The sequence below is a fragment of the Coregonus clupeaformis genome, unplaced genomic scaffold (assembly GCF_020615455.1).
Source record: "Coregonus clupeaformis isolate EN_2021a unplaced genomic scaffold, ASM2061545v1 scaf0585, whole genome shotgun sequence".
Classification (NCBI taxonomy): Eukaryota; Metazoa; Chordata; class Actinopteri; order Salmoniformes; family Salmonidae; genus Coregonus; species Coregonus clupeaformis.
In genome coordinates this window covers 236,235-256,409 of record NW_025534040.1, presented here as the reverse complement: position 1 = coordinate 256,409, position 20,175 = coordinate 236,235, and positions in this window count along the sequence as shown.

Sequence of the window (20,175 nt, the reverse complement as noted above, 5' to 3'; positions counted from 1 at the left end):
AGTCTATGAAGATGAAATGGAGAAAATGAGAGAGAAATCAGGAGGAAGGCCTTCACAGAGCATGTTGCTAATTATGTTGTGATGGACTTCAAAACATTGTGTAAATCTAAGAAAAAAAAGGTCTAAATGAGGTATGAGCCTGGGGCCAGAGTGGACACAGCATACTATCAGGGCTGGATAATGGCATAGTTGGACACATTTGGGATAATTGGGTGAAACAACATTCTCTCATTTGGTCCATGCTGTATATGTGTGACTGTTGTGGTTGTTGCCCTAATCGAACCCAGGCAGCTCCTTCCTGGGGCTCGTAGTGCATGGGGGTCGGGGCTGTGCAAATCTAATAAATGCCTATCAATGCTGGACATGGAAATGACCTTCCAAGGTCCTGACCCACTGGCCTGGAGAGTGCAGGAGTAACCCTGGGGCCATGGGGTCCCAGTGGAATCATCTGTCTGGGGGGACAGGACTGATGCCAAACAGAGATAAGACACATCTGGAGGAAAACATATACTATCACTCATACACTCCAGGAATGGATGTATACTATTATTGAGGTGTTAACAGGTGGTGTGGAGAACAAATGTTGCCTGAAGAAATGATATGCACCGCTGCACTTTATCTACCACCACAGCACTACATTTCATCACTGACAACGCAACCACAACAGAGAGGAATAGGAGTCATTATAATGTGGGAGGAATTTGGCCTCCACAGTGTGTTTGGGTGAACCTTGACATAAAGCTTTAAAACACAAAACCAAGGCTTGGCGGATCGTTGGTGTGCTTGGCAAAGGAATATTGCTTACGAAGATCAAGATTGGGTTTTATGAAGTGCTGCTATCCCTTAATTGGTTTTTGGTTGTATTTGCACTTTCTCACCCACCATTATTCATGTTCCTGTGATGGAGGGAGAACAAAGAACAGTATGGGACAACTGCAACTGGAGTCAGCTCTGCATTCATTTCATGGGGATCTATGAAAAGATTTAAAACTGTAAAAATATATTTTAATGATCAAGATTGGGTGAACAGGTCAAAGTCATTATCACAGTGTGATGTTACAAACAGAAGGGTCTGGGTCTTTCTATATCCCCATAGGAACTCTGGACCACTGGAGCAAGAATCCGGAGTATCACAAACCTTAATTGAACTGAAACACAGATTGTACGATTCCCCCATGACTGACCCACAGCAGCTGTCCATGATGCAACCGTATATTTTTACCCACTTGTTTACAATTAACAAAGGAGTGTTGTTAGTAGGAGTCTATACCTGACATCATCTGAATAGTGTTTCATCATCTTTGTGATTCAATTTGGTGTATATATTACCCTTCCCCAGGGAGGTGTGATTAGAGAGGTGAGGCCCTCTGTAAGCCACAGTGAGGGGGAGACCGCAGGCAGAGCCCTCTTTACGGATCTCATTAGTACAGACTGGGTTGGCTACACTATGTGAGTGATAGCTGTGGATCTGGACTGACCACTAATGATGTATGCCAGAGATAATCAACTAACCATACAAAGCATGTCATGGGGTTTGGTTTTCCCCTAAACAACCACAGTCAACAACAACAACAACAAAAGAAACAGAATGATGGTGGGTTTCTCCTTCCATGTACTGTGAGTCATTATTCCAGGCTTTATGTTAATGTTGGCTGATTACTCTCAAATGCAGGTGGAAGTCATTCTCTCTATATGTAATGGTACATGTCCTTATACCTCAATTTATTGCTTTGATTCATCTCCCCATTTAATTCAGCTCACGGTTGATTTCTTTTTTTTTTAATCAAGTCCTTCTTTTTTATTGCATTAGCGTCCATTTATTTTTCCAATATGGAGACATTTGCCTCAATGAATACTAATTCTGCCAGCCTCGATTCATTATAGGTTGGAGACATTTCCTCCATAAAATCTGCTTTTAATGTTCTCTGTCCCTCCCACGATTCCTTGAAAGTTATAATATTTTATCCTGTGCTTATTGATCTGGCTGTGACATGGAATACAAACAGCCCAGTGTTGGGCCAGGGCTTCAGTAGCAGTCTCATTGGCTTGGGTCATAATGTGTTGGATACCTGTCATCTCTTAACCTGCTAGGTCCTCCTGCCAATCAAGAGGTGAATTACCTGCTGGCTCACTTTGCTGATCTGGAGGACATCCAAGCGGTCTCCCCCTCACTATGTGGTTGTCTAATGTAAATAACAAGGGTCCGTCTGGAAGCAATGGAGCCATTTGTCCAGACTTTACTCAAAATAATAATGTTATGAAATACCTGATGGCTTGACTATGTTTTTATCCATGTTGTGTTTACCCAGCTAAAGAAAAAAGTTACCATTAACAAAATTGCCGCAATGGGAAGGTACTGTAAGGTAACAATGACTAACTTGGGTCTTAGGATAAACCACAGTGACTGAGGCATTCATTCATACCAAATGAAGCAAACTGCAAGAATACAAAAGAACCATACAGTAAGCAATACATATCAGCTGTATGGATTCTATACAATGAGAGGACAGTGAGAGGCCATAACCATGACACCTCTGTAGTAACGCTGACAAATGTTCTCCAGTGAGTGACTAGTGGCCTTTTCTTGTCCAATTGAGGTCACTAAATCTAATCTGTTCCACTTTAAGGATTTTTCGGGGCTCGTCAGTCCGTCTTGTCATTTTTGACAGCGTCCGTGTTCCATGGTCCTTGGCCCTGTCTGTGTGCTGGATGGAGAGGTGGAGAGGTGTCATACTGCTACGCAGGTAGAGGTAAATTGGATGTGTCACACATCTCTCTGGGCTCCAGATGGTGGAGTGATGCCCCCAGGACTCACAGGACCCACATGACTTGCCTCTCCTCCTCCCACCCTCCACTGAGATCTGAATTATATGCGGAAAATACTATCTGCCACATATCGTTTCCCAGCTCAGTCTCCATATGTTCCTGCCAATCCCTGTTACAAGGCCCTCAACACCATCCCGACACCCTTAGACACCCTCTCACTCTCACACCAATGCAATAACACACTAACACTAACTAACAAATACTCACACAGCTTTCTTTTCAAACTTTTTTTGGTTCAAGTCAATGGCTTTCTTTCAAACATTTGTCAGCAAGGCTGTTCACTGGGAATGGAAATCCAAAACAAAAGTTATCATGAAATGTTAGCATGACTCTTTGTGCAGGCCTAATGATACATTTATTTGGGCTGCAACACAGGGGATTGCAGTTCCCCGAAGAACACATCCCTTACAGTTTTGAAACTGCAGTAAAAGTGCAGTAACTGCAGTCGACTGTGGTATTTTGGACTGCAATCTTTTTTCAGAAGGGATGAAACACTGATCTTGATGTATAATGAAAGTAAGGCTTAGCTTAGCAAAATACAGTAAGTGAGGGACTTTTATTGCAGCAACACCTCTCGTCAATCTCCTGTCTTTTTACTGCTTCTTACTATACCTATTAAGCTGTACTGCAGCAGACTTTAACAACACCTTGATTGACAGAGGGAAAGGTTTACATAAAGTTTGATCTCAGGGTTGGCTCCTGTCTTGCTCTCTCGTCTCTGCTGCTGTGAGTTTCCTGTGAGTTGGAGGATAAGTGGCCCTGTGTTTACATGTCAGCGCCCCAGTCATAACTCTCTGGCCAGGCCTGAGTAAGCTCTCTCCTCTGTGCCTGCCTGCTCTTTTCATTTGCAGGTCTACTGCCTGGGGCCTAGCTGGGGCATGCAGACTATGATTTAGATGATATTTATGCTCTTAGCTAATTGATTTAGGCTGGACCTCCTTCCCCTATTGTCAGGCTGTCAGGTCCTCTGCCTGGCCCTGTAAAACTGCATTAGCATTATAACTGATAGATTGGCAACACCGTCCACACTCCTCTCCAGCAGCAGCCCATCCCTATAGCCGCGCCCAGTCGCCACTGCCCGGCCAGAGAGTAAATGGACTTTGGCGGGAATCTGATTAGGCAGCAGTTTACTTGGTTAGAGATAGAGGATCAGGAGCAGCAGAGAGAGCCCATTAAACAATGCTGATCCTTAGATAACCCTTATCCAATTAGAGCTGCAGAGCACAGTCCATTTATCCATTACACTGGTGGTGGCTTCATGAAAAATGCATTATGCATGTTTTAACCAGTGTTTATACTCCTAATATTTATTCTCTGACATTGTATCAGTTTGCATAACAATAATATGTACATACATTTTTGTTCTCTCGTTTTTCATGGGGTTTATCATCTTTATGTAGCCTACTGATGGACTCACCATACAGATTACTGATCTGTTTTTATTTGCCATGTACAAATAAAAGCTAGCTTACCAAAGTTAGCTGGCTCACCAACAGCTCTCCTTCATCCCTGAAATGTTCAGCATGCATATACAGTGCATTCGGAAAGTACTCAGACCCCTTAACTCTTTCCACATTTTGTTACGTTACAGACTTATTCCAAAATGTATTAAATAAATGTTTTTCCTCATCAGTCTACACACAATACCCCATAATGACAAAGGGAAAACAGGTTTTTAGAGATTTTTGCAAATGTTTTAAAAAAAAAAAAAACATAAATACCTTATTTACATAAGTATTCAGACCCTTTGCTATGAGACTCGAAATTGAGCTCCGGTGCATCCTGTTTCCATTGATCATCCTTGAGATGTAGCTACAACTTGATTGGAGTCCACCTGTGGTAAATTAAATTGATTGGACATGATTTGGAAAGACACACACCTGTCTATATAAGGTCCCACAGCGGCAGTGCATGTCAGAGCAAAAACCAAGCCATGAGGGCCTCCCGAGTGGCGCAGCGGTCTAAGGCACTGCACTGCAGTGCTAGAGGCGTCATTACAGACCTGGGTTCGATCCCAGGCTGTATCTCAACCGGCTCGTGATCAGGAGTCCCATAGGGCGGCGCACAAATGGCAATTGGCCCAGCGTCGTCCGGGTTAGGGGAGGGTTTGGCCGGGTGGGCTTTACTTGGCTCATTGCGCTCTCCTTGTGGCAGGCCGGGCACTTGCAGGCTGACCTCGGTCGTCAGTTGAACAGTGTTTCCTCTGGTGCGGCTGGCTTCTGGGTTAAGCGGGCGGGTGTTAAGAAGTGTGGTTTCGGAGGACGCATGACTCGACCTTCGCCGACCGTTGTGGAGTTGCAGCGATGAGAAATTATTGAAAAAGGGGATACAAAACAAAAAATACATGCATTGTCTGTAAAGCTCAGAGACAGGATTGTGTCGAGGCACAGATCTGGGGAAGGGCACCCAAACATTTCTGCAGCATTGAAGGTCCCCAAGAACACAATGGCCTCCATCAAGAAGTTTGTAACCACTAAGTCTCTTCTTAGAGCTGGCCGTCCGGCCAAACTGAGCAATCGGGGGAGAAGGGCCTTGGTAAGGTAGGTGACCAAGCACCAGATGGTCACTCTGACAGAGCTCCAGAGTTCCTCTGTGGAGATGGGAGAACCTTCCAAAAGGACAACCATGTCTGAGGCACTCCATCAATCAGACCTTCATGGTAGAGTGGCCAGACGGAAGCCACTCCTCAGTAAAAGGCACATGACAGCCTGCTTGGAGTTTGCCAAAAGGCACCTAAAGGACTCTCAGACCATGACAAACAAGATTATCTGGTCTGATGAAACCAAGATTGAACTCTTTGGCCTGAATGCCAAGCATCACATCTGGAGGAAACCTTGCACCATCCCTACGGTGAAGCATGGTGGTGGCAGCATCATGCTGGGGATGTTTTTCAGCGGCAGGGACTGGGAGACTAGTCAGGATCAAGGGAAAGATGAACGGAGCAAAGTACAGAGAGATCCTTGATGAAAACCTGCTCCAGATCGCTCAGGACCTCAGACTGGGGCGAAGGTTCACCTTCCAACAGGACAACAACCCTAAGCACACAGCCAAGACAATGCAGGAGTGGCTTCAGGACAAGTCTCTGAATGTCCTTGAGTGGCCCAGCCAGAGCCCGGACTTGACCCTGATCGAACATCTCTGGAGAGACCTGAAAATAGCTGTGCAGAGACGCTCCCCATCCAACCTGACAGAGCTTGAGAGGATCTGCAGAGAAGAATGGGAGAAACTTCCCAAATACAGGTGTGCCAAGCTTGTAGCATCATACCCAAGAAGACTCGAGGCTGTAATTGCTGCCAAAGGTGCTTCAACAAAGTACTGAGTAAAGGGTCTGAATACTTATGTAGATGGGATATTTCAGTTTTTTATTTTTTATAAATTTGCAAACATTTCTAAAAAACGGTTTTTGCTTTGTCATTATGGGTTATTGTGTGTAGATTGATGAGGGGGGAAAACAATTTAATCCATTTTAGAATAAGGCTGTAATGTAACAAAATGTGGAAAAAGTCAAGGTGTCTGAATACTTTCCGAATGCACTGTAACAGTCTAACTGCTGCTCTGAATAGGTCCATGGCGGTTGGCACCAGCTGTAGTGCCACTGCAGTTCAAGGTGACATAGTCTTTGGTTATGTACTTTAACAGAATAATGGTCCTCTGGGGGGCCATTTGGGGAAGCGCTTAGGCGGACTGGGTGATACTTGGAATGATTAGTGGGTTTTTACTCTAATTTAATTTTTTTAGTTGCTATGCTTGTAAAAACACTGGTGTAATATCAGCACCTTGAGTCATCTCTTTAAAAAGTTATTTACCATTTTAATGCTACGTGGATGATATTCTCAGTGCCAAATTGAAGCAATAACCTTCTCATAGATAGATACCATAGTATTTTATTTCTTATGTCCATCCAACACTTTGTTGCCTGCGATGACTTTGAATTGTTTGAATGTAGCTTTTGTTCTTTGTAGCCATTCATTATATGGTAGCTAGGTCTAACCCGTGTTTTCTTTCCCAATCAGAAGAAAAGGGTGATTTAGCCAATGAACAATTACATATGTAGACAGAAGGCATAACTTACTATCTCCTCCAAGTCCTTTTTAGTGATTTCAGACAGTCAAGGGCAAAGATGGCCGCTCTGTTGTTGTTTCACATTGTGGAGAAAGAAGAAACTTTGTTGCATTTTTGCATTTAAACTTTTCAACTATTTTCACTAGTTGATCACATACAATTATTATCAATCCATGCTCAGAATGAAGAATGGCACTGTTTTACTGCATATCCCATAATACATACAGTAGGACAAATGGAAAGGATAAATCTGTGACACATTTTTATTGCAGCATTAAACTGGTCATTGCCCTTAGCAGAAGCCTGTTCAACCAGGGTGAGAGGACATAGTGGTGGAGGGGAAGATCGCATTTGGGCCCTGATGATATCATAAAAGTGGCAGGAAGAAGAATTAAGAAGCCCATTAACTACGACACGCACTGCTCCTCTGTTCTCTCTCTGAGGTTGGGTTTAAATGCAAGCTGTATTCTTTCGGCAGTCTCACTCCGTGCCTTGTCATTGTCTGTCATCGTCTACCTGAAGTGGATCCTGGTTCAGATGGTCGGGTACAGTGCCGTTACAGCTGGCTCTCAGCCATTTGGAGTGAGATACTTTGTGCTTTGACTATGAGGGGACAAACTGCACTCAGGTCAGACAGTGCCATTGTGATACTCCCTGGAAAACAGCGGCAATTGTTACTGAATGGACAATCCTGGCTAAATAAATAAAATGAACATACAAGGTACAAGAGGTAAGTTGTCGTCCCATTGACAAGCAGCAGGTCATCTGACCATGTGTTCTCGCATACCCCGAGAGCATCTGGTCAGCGCGGCGGTGGGACAGGAATCCTCATCTCTCCCAAGTGGACATTCTCTCTTTTTCCCCTGACCCATCTGTCTATCTCCTCATTTGAATTCCATGCTGTCACAGTCACTAGCCCACTCAAGCTTAACATCCTTGTCATTTATCGCCCTCCAAGTTCCTTTGGAGAGTTAATCAATGAGCTTGACGCCTTGATAATTTCCTTTCCTGAGGATGGCTCACCCCTCACAGTTCTGGGTGACTTTAACCTCCCTACGTCTGCCTTTGACTCATTTCTCTCTGCCTCCTTCTTTCCACTCCTTTCCTCTTTTGACCTCACCCTCTCACCGTCCCCCCCTACTCACACTCATACGCTTGACCTCATCTTTACTAGATGTTGTTCTTCTACTAATCTCACTGCAAGTCCCCTCCAAGTCTCCGACCCCTACTTTGTATCCTTTTCTCTCTCGCTCTCCTCCAACACTACTCAGATGGTAATGTGCCGTCACAACCTTGGCTCTCTCTCCTGCTACTCTCTCCTCTTCCATCCTATCATCTCTTCCCTTCGCTAAATCCTTCTCCCTCCGATCTCCTGATTCTGCCTCCTCAACCCTCCTCTCTTCCCTTTCTGCATCTTTTGACTCTCTATGTCCCCTATCCTCCCAGCTGGCTCGGTCCTCCCCTCCTGCTCCGTGGCTTGACGACTCATTGCGAGCTCACAGAAGAGGGCGCCGGGCAGCCGAGCGGAAATGGAGGATTACTACACTGCGGACCTGTAATCTTTTCACTCCCTCCTCTCTATATTCTCTTCCTCTGTTTCTGCTGCTAAAGCCACTTTCTACCACTCTAAATTTCAAGCCTCTGCCTCTAACCCTAGGAAGCTCTTTGCCACCTTCTCCTCCCTGCTGAATCCTCCTCCTCCCCCTCCCTCCTCCTTCTCAGTGAATGACTTCGTCAACCATTTTGAAAAGAAGGTTGACGACATCCGATCCTCATTTATTAAGTCAAATGACACCGCTGGTCCTGCTCACACTGCCCTACCCTATGCTTTGACTTCTTTCTCCCCTCTCTCTCCAGATGAAATCTTGCGACTTGTGACGACCGGCCGCCCAACAACCTGCCCGCTTGACCCTATCCCCTCCTCTCTTCTCCAGACCATTTCCGGAGACCTTCTCCCTTACCTCACCTCGCTCATCAACTCATCCTTGACCGCTGGCCATGTCCCTTCCGTCTTCAAGAGAGCGAGAGTTGCACCCCTCCTCAAAAAACCTACACTCGATCCCTCCGATGTCAACAACTACAGACCAGTATCCCTTTTTTCTTTTCTCTCCAAAACTCTTGAGCGTGCCAACTCTCTAGCCAACTCTCCTGCTATCTCTCTCAGAATGACCTTCTTGATCCAAACCAGTCAGGTTTCAAGACTGGTCATTCAACTGAGACTGCTCTTCTCTGTGTCACGGAGGCTCTCCGCACTGCTAAAGCTAACTCTCTCTCCTCTGCTCTTATCCTTCTAGACCTATCCGCTGCCTTTGATACTGTGAACCATCAGATCCTCCTCTCCACCCTCTCCGAGTTGGGCATCTCCGGCGCTGCTCACTCTTGGATTACGTCCTACCTGACAGGTCGCTCCTACCAGGTGGCGTGGTGAGAATCTGTCTCCGCACCACGTGCTCTCACCACTGGTGTTCCCCAGGGCTCAGTTCTAGGCCCTCTCCTATTCTCTCTATACACCAAGTCACTTGGCTCTGTCATATCCTCACATGGTCTCTCCTATCATTGCTATGCAGACGACACACAATTAATGTTCTCCTTTCCCCCTTCTGATAACCAGGTTGCGAATCGCATCTCTGCATGACTAGCAGACATATCAGTGTGGATGTCGGATCACCACCTCAAGCTGAACCTCGACAAGACGGAGCTGCTCTTCCTCCCGGGGAAGGACTGCCCACACCATGATCTTGCCATCACGGTTGACAACTCCATTGTGTCCTCCTCCCAGAGTGCAATGAACCTTGGTGTGACCCTGGTCAACACCCTGTCGTTCTCCGCTAACATCAAAGCGGTAACCCGATCCTGCAGGTTCATGCTCTACAACATTCGCAGAGTACGACCCTACCTTACACAGAAAGCGGCACAGGTCCTAATCCAGGCACTTGTTATCTCCCGTCTGGATTACTGCAACTCGCTGTTGGCTGGGCTCCCTGCCTGTGCCATTAAACCCCTACAACTTATCCAGAACGCTGCAGCCCGTCTGGTGTTCAACCTTCCCAAGTTCTCTCATGTCACCCCACTCCTCCGCACACTCCACTGGCTTCCAGTTGAGGCTGGCATCTACTACAAGACCATGGTGCTTGCCTACGGAGCTGTGAGGGGAACGGCACCTCCTTACCTTCAGGCTCTGATCAGACCCTATACCCAAACGAGGGCACTACGTTCATCCACCTCTGGCCTGCTAGCTCCCCTACCTCTACGGAAGCACAGTTCCCGCTCAGCCCAGTCAAAGCTATTCGCTGCTCTGGCACCCCAACGGTGGAACAAGCTCCCCCACGACACCAGCACAGCGGAGTCACTGACCACCTTCCGGAGACACTTAAAACCTTGCCTCTTTAAGGAATACCTGGAATAGTATAAAGTAATCCTTCTTCCCCCAACCCCCATTAAAATAAAATTAATAAATAAAAAAGGTGGTTGTCCCACTGGCTATCATAAGTTGAATGCACCAATGTGTAAGTCGCTCTGGATAAGAGCGTCTGCTAAATGATGTAAATGTAAATGTAAATGTCATCTGGAGTTCCACACAGGGGCAGTTAGTGTTAGAATGTAGTAGAAGTAGAACTAAAGGCCTCAGGAGTCTACTATGTCAGGGCATGTCAGATCTAAGGAACTCAACGACTGGTTCTGTATTTACAGGGGTACGTGAAAGACATTCCCATGGTAGAAAAGGTGTCTGTAATCCTGACAGTTCTGGGTCGTGTTAAACTATATTTCAAAATAATTTGTAGTCCCTGGCAAAGATATACAACAGAGGCTACAACCTGCATTGCTGTACTCACATACAGTGCATTCGGAAAGTATTCAGACCCCTTGACTTGATCCTCATTTTGTTACGTTACAGCCTTATTCTAATATTGATTAAATAGTTTTTTCCCTCATCAATCTACAGACAATAACCCATAATGACAAAGCAAAAACTGTTTTTTAGACATTTTTGCAAATTAATAAAACAATAAAAAACTGAAATATAAAAATTCTGACCCTTTACTCAGTACTTTGTTGAAGCACCTTTGGTAGCGATTACAGCCTTGAGTCTTCTTGGGTATGACGCTACAAGCTTGGCACACCTGTATTTGGGGAGTTTTCCCCATTCTTTTCTGCAGATGATCTCAAGCTCTGTCAGGTTGGATGGGGAGCGTTGCTGCACAGCTATTTTCAGGTCTCTCCAGAGATGTTCGATCGGGTTCAAGTCCGGGCTCTGGCTGGGCCACTCAAGGACATTCAGAGACTTGTCCCGAAGCCACTCTTGTGTTGTCTTGGCTATGTGCTTAGGGTCATTGTCCTGTTGGAAGGTGAACCTTCACCCCAGTCTGAGGTCCTGAGCACTCTGGAGCAGGTTTTCATCAAGGATCTCTCTGTACTTTGCTCCGTTCATCTTTCCCTTGATCCTGACTAGTCTCCCAGTTCCTGACGCTGAAAAAAATCCCCACAGCATGATGCTTTCACCACCATGCTTCACCGTAGGGATGGTGCAAGGTTTCCTCCAGACGTGACGCTTGGCATTCAGGCCAAAGAGTTCAATCTTGGTTTCATCAGACCAGAGAATCTTGTTTCTCATGGTCTGAGAGTCCTTTAGGTGCCTTTTGGCAAACTCCAAGCGGGCTGTCATGTGCCTTTTACTGAGTAGTTGCTTCCGTCTGGCCACTCTACCATGAAGGTCTGATTGATGGAGTGCTGCAGAGATGGTTGTCCTTCTGGAAGGTTCTCCCATCACCACAGAGGAACTCTGGAGGTCTGTCAGAGTGACCATCGGGTTCTTGGTCAATTCCCTGACCAATGCCCTTCTCCCCTGATTGCTCAGTTTGGCCGGACGGCCAGCTCTAGGAAGAGTCTTGGTGGTTCCAAACTTCTTCCATTTAACAATGATGGAGGCCACCGTGTTCCTGGGGATCTTCAATGCTGCAGAAATGTTTTGCTACTCTTCCCCAGATCTGTGCCTCGACACAATCCTGTCTCAGAGCTCTTTGGAGAATTTCTTTAACCTCATGGCTTGGATTTTGCTCTGAAATGCACTGTCAACTGTGGGACCTTATATAGACAGATTTGTACCTTTCCAAATCATGTCCAATCAATTGAATTTACCACAGGTGGACTCCAATCAAGTTGTAGAAACATCTCAAGGATGATCAATGGAAACAGGCTGCATCTGAGCTCCATTTCGAGTCTCATAGCAATGGGTCTGAACATTCTGTTTTTTTATTTTTAATACATTTTCAAAAATTTCTAAAAACCTGTTTTCACTTTGCCATTATGAGGTATTGTGTGTAGATTGATGAGGACCATTTTTTATTTAATCCATTTTAGAATAAGGCTGTAACGTAACAAAATGTGGAAAAAGTCAAGGGGTCTGAATACTTTCCGAATGCACTGTATAATCACATTTACTGAGAAAAACCTTAACTCGCTCAAGGTCAGGTTTCTTGCTGAGTAACATGACAGCAAGACAGGCTGTGTCCATTCTACCAACAGGAGGCTGCATGCCTTCTCTCTAAATAATGCTAGTTCATTTCCATCAATCTTATGGCCTGGTGATGTACAGCCCTAATGAAGCCAGACAGCGCTGCCTGGTGGTCCTCCCATACTGAGAGTGAGAGATAGAGAGCCTCTCTGTAAATGAGCTGCCATCTCTATCACCAGGGTGATGCACAGTGCAGGCAGTAGCACCACACCAAGCCTAGTATACAGCTGTGCCGTGTGTCCTGGATGCTGCTGCCTGCTTTCTCTCTGTCTCTCCCTGTTCCCCCAAAGAAAGGTGGATATTGCTCCTTCTTGCTGTTGAGAATGGGGCTGCCTCCTGTGACAAACTGCTCTAGAATATGCGGTCAGCATGAGAGGCCACAGTAATTAAGACTGAAGTTTGAGGAATAGCCTTTGTGATAAACAGTCAGACCTCGAAACACCTCCAGACTCAGAGTGGGCAGATGAGAAATCATACAGTGGCTTGCGAAAGTATTCACCCCCCTTGGTATTTTTCCTATTTTGTTGCCTTACAACCTGGAATTAAAATGGATTTTTGGGGGGTTTGTATCATTTGATTTACACAACATGCCTACCACTTTGAAGATGCAAAATATATTTTTTTTGTGAAACAAACAAGAAATAAGACAAAAACACAGAAAACTTGAGCATGCATAACTATTCAAGAATTTCCCTGTATTTAGCGCCATCCATCATTCCTTCAATTCTGACCAGTTTCCCAGTCCCTGCCGATGAAAAATATCCCAACAGCATGATGCTGCCACCACCATGCTTCACTGTGGGGATGGTGTTCTCAGGGTGATGAGAGGTGTTGGGTTTGCGCCAGACATAGCGTTTTTCTTGATGGCCAAAAAGCTCAATTTTAGTCTCATCTGACGAAAATACCTTCTTCCATATGTTTGGGGAGTCTCCCACATGCCTTTTGGCGAACACCAAACGTGTTTGCTTATTTTTTTCTTCAAGCAATGGCTTTTTTCTGCCCACTCTTCCGTAAAGCCCAGCTCTGTGGAGTGTACGGCTTAAAGTGGTCCTATGGACAGATACTGCAATCTCCACTGTGGAGCTTTGCAGCTCCTTCAGGGTTATCTTTGGTATCTTTGTTGCCTCTTTGCCTCTTGCCTGGTCCGTGAGTTTTGGTGGGCGGCCCTTTCTTGGCAAGTTTATTGTTGTGCCATATTCTTTCCATTTCTTAATAATGGATTTAATGGTGCTCCGTGGGATGTTCAAAGTTTCTGATATTTTTTTATAACCCAACCCTGATCTGTAGTTCTCTACAACTTTGTCCCTGACCTGTTTGGAGAGCTCCTTGGTCTTCATGGTGCCGCTTGCTTGGTGGTGCTCCTTGCTTAGTGGTTTTACAGACTGGGGCCTTTCAGAACAGCTGTATACATACTGAGATCAGGTGACAGATCATGTGACACTTAGATTGCACACAGGTTGACTTTATTTAACTAATTATGTGACTTCTGAAGGTAATTGGTTGCACCAGATTGATTATTTAGGGGCTTCATGGCAAAGGGGGTGAATACATATGCACGCACCACTTTTCCGTTATTAATTTTTTATAATTGTTTTTAACAAGTTATTTTTTTCATTTCACTTCACCAATTTGGACTATTTTGTGTATGTCCATTACATGAAATCCAAATAAAAACCCATTTAAATTACAGGTTGTAATGCAACAAAATAGGAGAAACGCCAAGGGGGATGAATACTTTTGCAAGGCACAGTATCTTTCCCCACAGGAGTTTAACATTGTATTTTTTTTATCTGAATGATGATCTTTAATCCTTTAGTTGTGGCAGATCCTGTTGATGAAGAGGACCACAGTATACAAATGACCTTAACTGGCAATCAATACAGTCTCCTGAGGGTTGCACTCAATGTGCCAAAGGGATGAACAGGGCAGTTTTTCCATGTTATTAATTCCACTTATTGAGACTGAGCCAGGTCATTAGCTGTTTATCAAGAATGATGCTGGCACCTATTTCATAAACAGCACTTTCATTACTACACAACCGTAAGCTCTAAGTGTGTTTTCATCCATCTCTTATAGGCTGATGGTGAGGAATAGACTTAAGCAGGAATCGCAGGCCCTCAACAACCATTTTTTCAAAGCAACCAGTGCTGGGCTTTGTCATAAAGAAATAATAAAGACTGTAAATGTCTTTAGGGGTTGTGATTTGCTCGGGCTGTCCAGGCTGAAATGAGGAGACGAGTCTCTGTGTTTTAATTAACTTCTCTCTCCTCCGGTACATACAGAGGACAGAGGCCCAGGATAAATCACCAGAGACAACACCAATATGCCTCTTTATTAGAGAGCACCACGCACACCCTTTGACAAACTACATGTCAGCTCCTCAATCATAAAACAGGGCTGGGAGGACAATCACAATTTAAAGAAGGACATTCATAATATTTTGTCTGCACTCTGACGGTCTCTCAAGATATTTTAATATTTTCTGCTGGCTTGACTTGCCTAAAAATGTTGTGCTGATCTATAGATCTGCTCTTGTTGGGAATGAGGTGAGAGCTGTATGTGAAACACCACAGGAAAAAGTACATTAAAAACACATGAACAGCATATAAACCAACACAGTCATGCATATACTCTAACAATTAATGGTTCAGTGGTTTCATGGTAGTCTCATGCAATTACGGTTTGCTCAAGAGACGGCGACATTTTCTCTGCTGCTACAAATGTCATTAAGTGGGAGGATGCAAAATGTGAGGTGAAATGGTTTAAACATGGTATTATATTGGTCTTGGTTGGTTTTAGAACATTGTATCCCCACAGCCGTCACAAGCCAAGCAGAGGAGTCCGGTTCCTGAACAGTGGCCCTTACTCTGCTATCAGTGGGGAGTAATTACATGGTAACAAGGAGTGAATGTTATTGATTTGACCTGCAACTGGAAAGTCACCCTGTAACCGCAGGTCAGCTCTAGGACTTGTCAGAGAAAGATGGGGTGAGAAAGGGATAGAGAGGGGTAGAGTGCTGACCATGAGAGTGAGTGACTAAGCACACGATGCCACTGTGATACAATATAAATATATATTTATAACCTATGGATTTAAACTTGAATTGATTCATGCATTGCAAAACTAGACAAAAAAAATACCCTTGGCTTCACCCTCTGCAACAGATAATGTAACCTTTTCTTAAATGTAATCAATGTACTGCCTATCTTTTAAATCTGTGGAAGACCATCACCCAAGAACGACCAGATCCTCCTACATTTGTTTTGTTAATCATTTTTTTGTTTGTTTTGTTTTAAAAGCAACTTTGAGATTCATCCATTATTATTTTGTATGTATTATTATTCGTTTATATTATTCTTATTATTCTTATGTCTCTGAAAAGATCAGCCAAATGTGAAAGACAGGAAAGGAATCGATTATGGCGTAAGAGGAAAATGGTTCCATGTACACAGAGTGTACAAAACATTAAGGACACCTGCTCTTTTCATGACATAGATGGGGGGGGGTTCCTAATATTTGGTATACTCAGTGTATAACAATTGCCATTCCTATACAAGAGGAAAAGGTCATGATTATAATTTAGTTTTTGTGGTTAATAATACTTGGTATTATTCTCTCGGTCGATGGTACTGTTATTGGGGTCTGGGCCAATCCTTAAATGTCACGAGGAATTACTTTAGCCCTGTTCTCACTCATGTAAACTGATAAATGTGACGACTTCAAATACCACCAAAATAATATATATTTTTGTTACCTTTTCCGACATCAATGAAGCCTTGCAGTACTTACAGTATATTGTGTCATAATATCAGGGTTCAGATGGACCTGCAAACTGTATTGTTACAGGATCTGAAAAACCACGATCAGTCAATGGGAAATATCATTATACTCTTGGGTAAAGTGTTTAGCACAATATCTGTAGAAATGTTACAAATAGGGAGGTTCAAGACCCTCGTAAGACATTACAGTAAAATGGAGGGATGTATTGCCAGAGGAAATAGCAAAATGGTATTATACTGGGAAAGATGGGTTAATCTGAGGACATCGGAGGGTTGGAGTTAAGACCAGAATGAATGGTGTGTTGGCCGCTGCAGGAGAAAATTCAGCACTTGCAGAATGAGGAAATTAGGAATATACTGTATGTATAATAATTTAACTACTGTACATGTACCGTACATGTGAGAAAATATAGCTGTAAGTAGCAGTAAAAGTATTTATATTTTACTCCAATCAGGGACAGGGTGGTAGGGTTGGGGAAATAAAAAATAAAAATAAATATAAGGGGGATTAGAAATTATGCAAACTATTAAATTGATAAAACCCCAAATCTATCTGCAATATTAAAGCTGATCTACCCCTTCTTCAACTGACCCATAAACCCATGTCTAATTCTGAGATCTGCTAAAATGAATTATTATCACTGTGGTCTGACCAATATCCTCACCTCTTTAGCCCATTAATCTCTCTCACACACACAGCTTTTTTTAATGTGAATTTTCTGGACTTTTTGGGAATAAAAATGTCTTCCCATTCATAATCCCATTTTTCCCTAACTCCTAAACCTTAACCCCAAACCCTGAACCTTTAAGCCTAAAATAGCATTTTAACAAATTCAGGACATGGAAAAAGTCCTGACTTTTCAGATTGTTTCTTGTTTTCCTACCTTGTCAGGACATTCTGGTGAATTGTTTCGACATTCTGGTCCTGATAATGTAGGAAAACATGTACACACACACACCAAGGACCACTACCAACCCCATTCCCTGCCCAAAGCCACAGAAATTAAATTACCCTGTGCACTGGGCTGGAACCCTGGCCTATGCTGAACTGCCTGAGTGACCTGCCAGAGGGGTCGTGGAGTTCAGGCTACCTTCACATACCTTCTGTTGTCCTCACTTGGTGTTCTGTGGTATAAGAGTTGGGGCCTTATGTGGCTTTGGGATCTACAGACTTACCCACTGTTCACCTGGTTACCTAATGGGATCCACAGACTTACCCACTGTTCACCTGGTTACCTAATGTCACCACAATCAAAAGTCTTACCATGCTTAGGAAAACGCACAGGTACTAGGTGTTAGTTAGAAAGGTTAACAGCTGAGAGATGTAAATCACAATTCAGAAATTGCTATTCCAATCAATGGGACAGCACCATGGGGAGTAGTAGGTAATGAAATGTAGGAATGGGACCAAGTGTGTTTATGCTAATGATTCATCCCCTGCCAGCCACCTCCACTCCAGACGCATTCAGTCCCTCTCAAAATCAATCAAGAGCAATTCAATCTGCCCAGTGATTTAGCGAGTTTGATTTTGGACACAATATGGCTAAGCTGTAAAATATTTACGATACAGTTGATGGTTCTCTATGGATGGAAGCAACTTTGTAAATACTTTACAGACAAAGTCACGAATGCACATACAGTATGTCAGCACACTCGCACACAACCGAAGCCTATGATTCTCAATGACAGTGGGTGACAAGTGACGCAGCACCAGTTCAGAGCAGACATGGGAGGTGCTACAGTGACAGATGTTTTTAATAAGGCTTGCCTGCATTCAAGCCACTATTTCTGTGAATGATGCAACTGCAGTGTTGCCACAACCCCATTCACACAGCCATCCCTCACCGGCAGACACAAGGATGTAGCTATTTCTAAAAATGCAATCTCCCTAAATCCCAATCTGCATCTGAGGATAAAGATGGATCATGATGTCAACGAGCACTGACTCCAGACAGAAGAGGAGCCACAACAGGCTGGGGATAGTGGCATGTGGAGAAGAACAATTCAGACAGCCACTCCTCAGGGTCACCTCCATCCACTCCTGCCCCTCTGGAGAGAAAAAGAGGACTTGCTAATGACATTTTTATTTTTATTTTACATTTTACTCATTTAGCAGACGCTCTTATCCAGAGCGACTTACATTCAATCTGTGTGGAATGCCTTAGTTGTATAGGCTTCCTGTGCATCTGATTTCGCAGGTATTTGTCAGAGAGCCTGCTCCTTCTCTGGTGATGGCCATTTGCCTTTCCTATTTATTACAGGATCTTGAAAAATACAATTGGTAAATTTGAGGTTTATGGAATATAATGTTGGTGTCTACTACCATCTGGTGGCCAATATACTCTAGTTTTGTAGTGGGTCAACATACAAAATGAATGACGACATACACTGAGTGTACAACACATTAAGAACACCTGAAACCAGGTGAAAGCTATGATTCCTTATTGATGTCACTTATTAAATCCACTTCAATCAGTGTAGATGAAGGGGCGGAGACAGGTTAAAGAAGGATTTTTAAGCCTTGATACAATTGAGATATGGATTGTGTATGTGTGCCATTCAGAGGGTGAATGGGCAAGACAAAATATTTAAGAGCCTTTGAACGGGGTATGGTAGTAGATGCCAGGCACACCAGTTTGTGTCAAGAACTGCAACGCTGCTGGGTTTTTCACGCTCAACAGTTTCCCGTGTGTATCAAGAATGGTCCACCACCCAAAGGGCATCCAGCCAACTTGACACAACTGTGGGAATCATTGGCGTCAACATGGGCCAACATCCCTGTGGAATGGTTTCGACACCTTGTAGAGTCCATGCCCTGACGAATTGAGGCTGTTTTGAGGGCAAAATGAGGTGCAACTCAATATTAGGAAGATGTTCCTAATGTTTTGTACAATCAGTGTAAGTTGCTGCTGAAAAGTGGAAAGTCCATCTTCCATAGGGGAACAGAGCCTATATAATTTTGACAACTTTCAATGATTTTCTGAATTTAAATGTACATTTTATTAAATGAAATAAACCCAAAACATAGTTGGGTTATGTGGAAATCACCTTGGTCTAAATGTAACATCTCAGACGTTTAGTCTGCTCATGACTGTTGCCTGGGTAGTTGTTTGGGGTGAAGAAGGGCCATAGGAAAGTTTCTTTCTCTTGAGCTGCAGGGCAGGCCTTGTGACGGTGTTATTGGAGCTGACAGCACTGCATTCTCCTCATTCAGTCAGTTGCACTCGCTGATCTACCGGTAACAGGCTCACTCCTCAGGGATGGCCTTGACTGTTTACTTTTAACGTTTGGCATGCTCAATGAATCCCATCCTGGTTGTCCAGCTGAATTTGAGGCCTTTCTCATCTTCTTCTCCTCTGACTGGACCCCCCTCTGTTCAGCCTCACACAGCTGCCATCCTTACACATGAACTGAAAGGGGCTCGCTGCATTTAGCAGACACTCTTATCCAGAGCAATTTACAGGAGCAATTAGGGTTAAGTGCCTTGCTCAAGGGCACATTGAATGATTTTTCACCTAATTGGCTTGGGGAATCCAACCAGCGACTTTTCAGTTACTGGCCAAATGCTCTTAACCGCTATGCTACCTGCCGCCCCATCCAAATTTGCAGTAGACAATTCACATATCATATCACTTGCGCCTGTCACAAGCATATTTACTATTATATTGACTGTAAGCAGTGGTGGAAAAAGTACTAAATTCTCATACTTGAGTAATAGTAAAGATACGTTAATAGAAAATGACTCAAGTAAAAGTGAAAGTCGCCCAGTAAAATACTACTTGAGTAAAAGTCTACACGTATTTGGTTTTAAATATACTTAAGTATCAAAAGTAAATGTAGTTGCTAAAATATACTTAAATATCAAAAGTAAAAGGTAAAGTACGAATCATTTAAAATTCCTTATATTAAGAAAACCAGACGGCACCATTTTCTTGTTTTTTAAATCTACGGATAGCCAGGGGCACACGCCAACACTTATACATAATTTAAAAACAA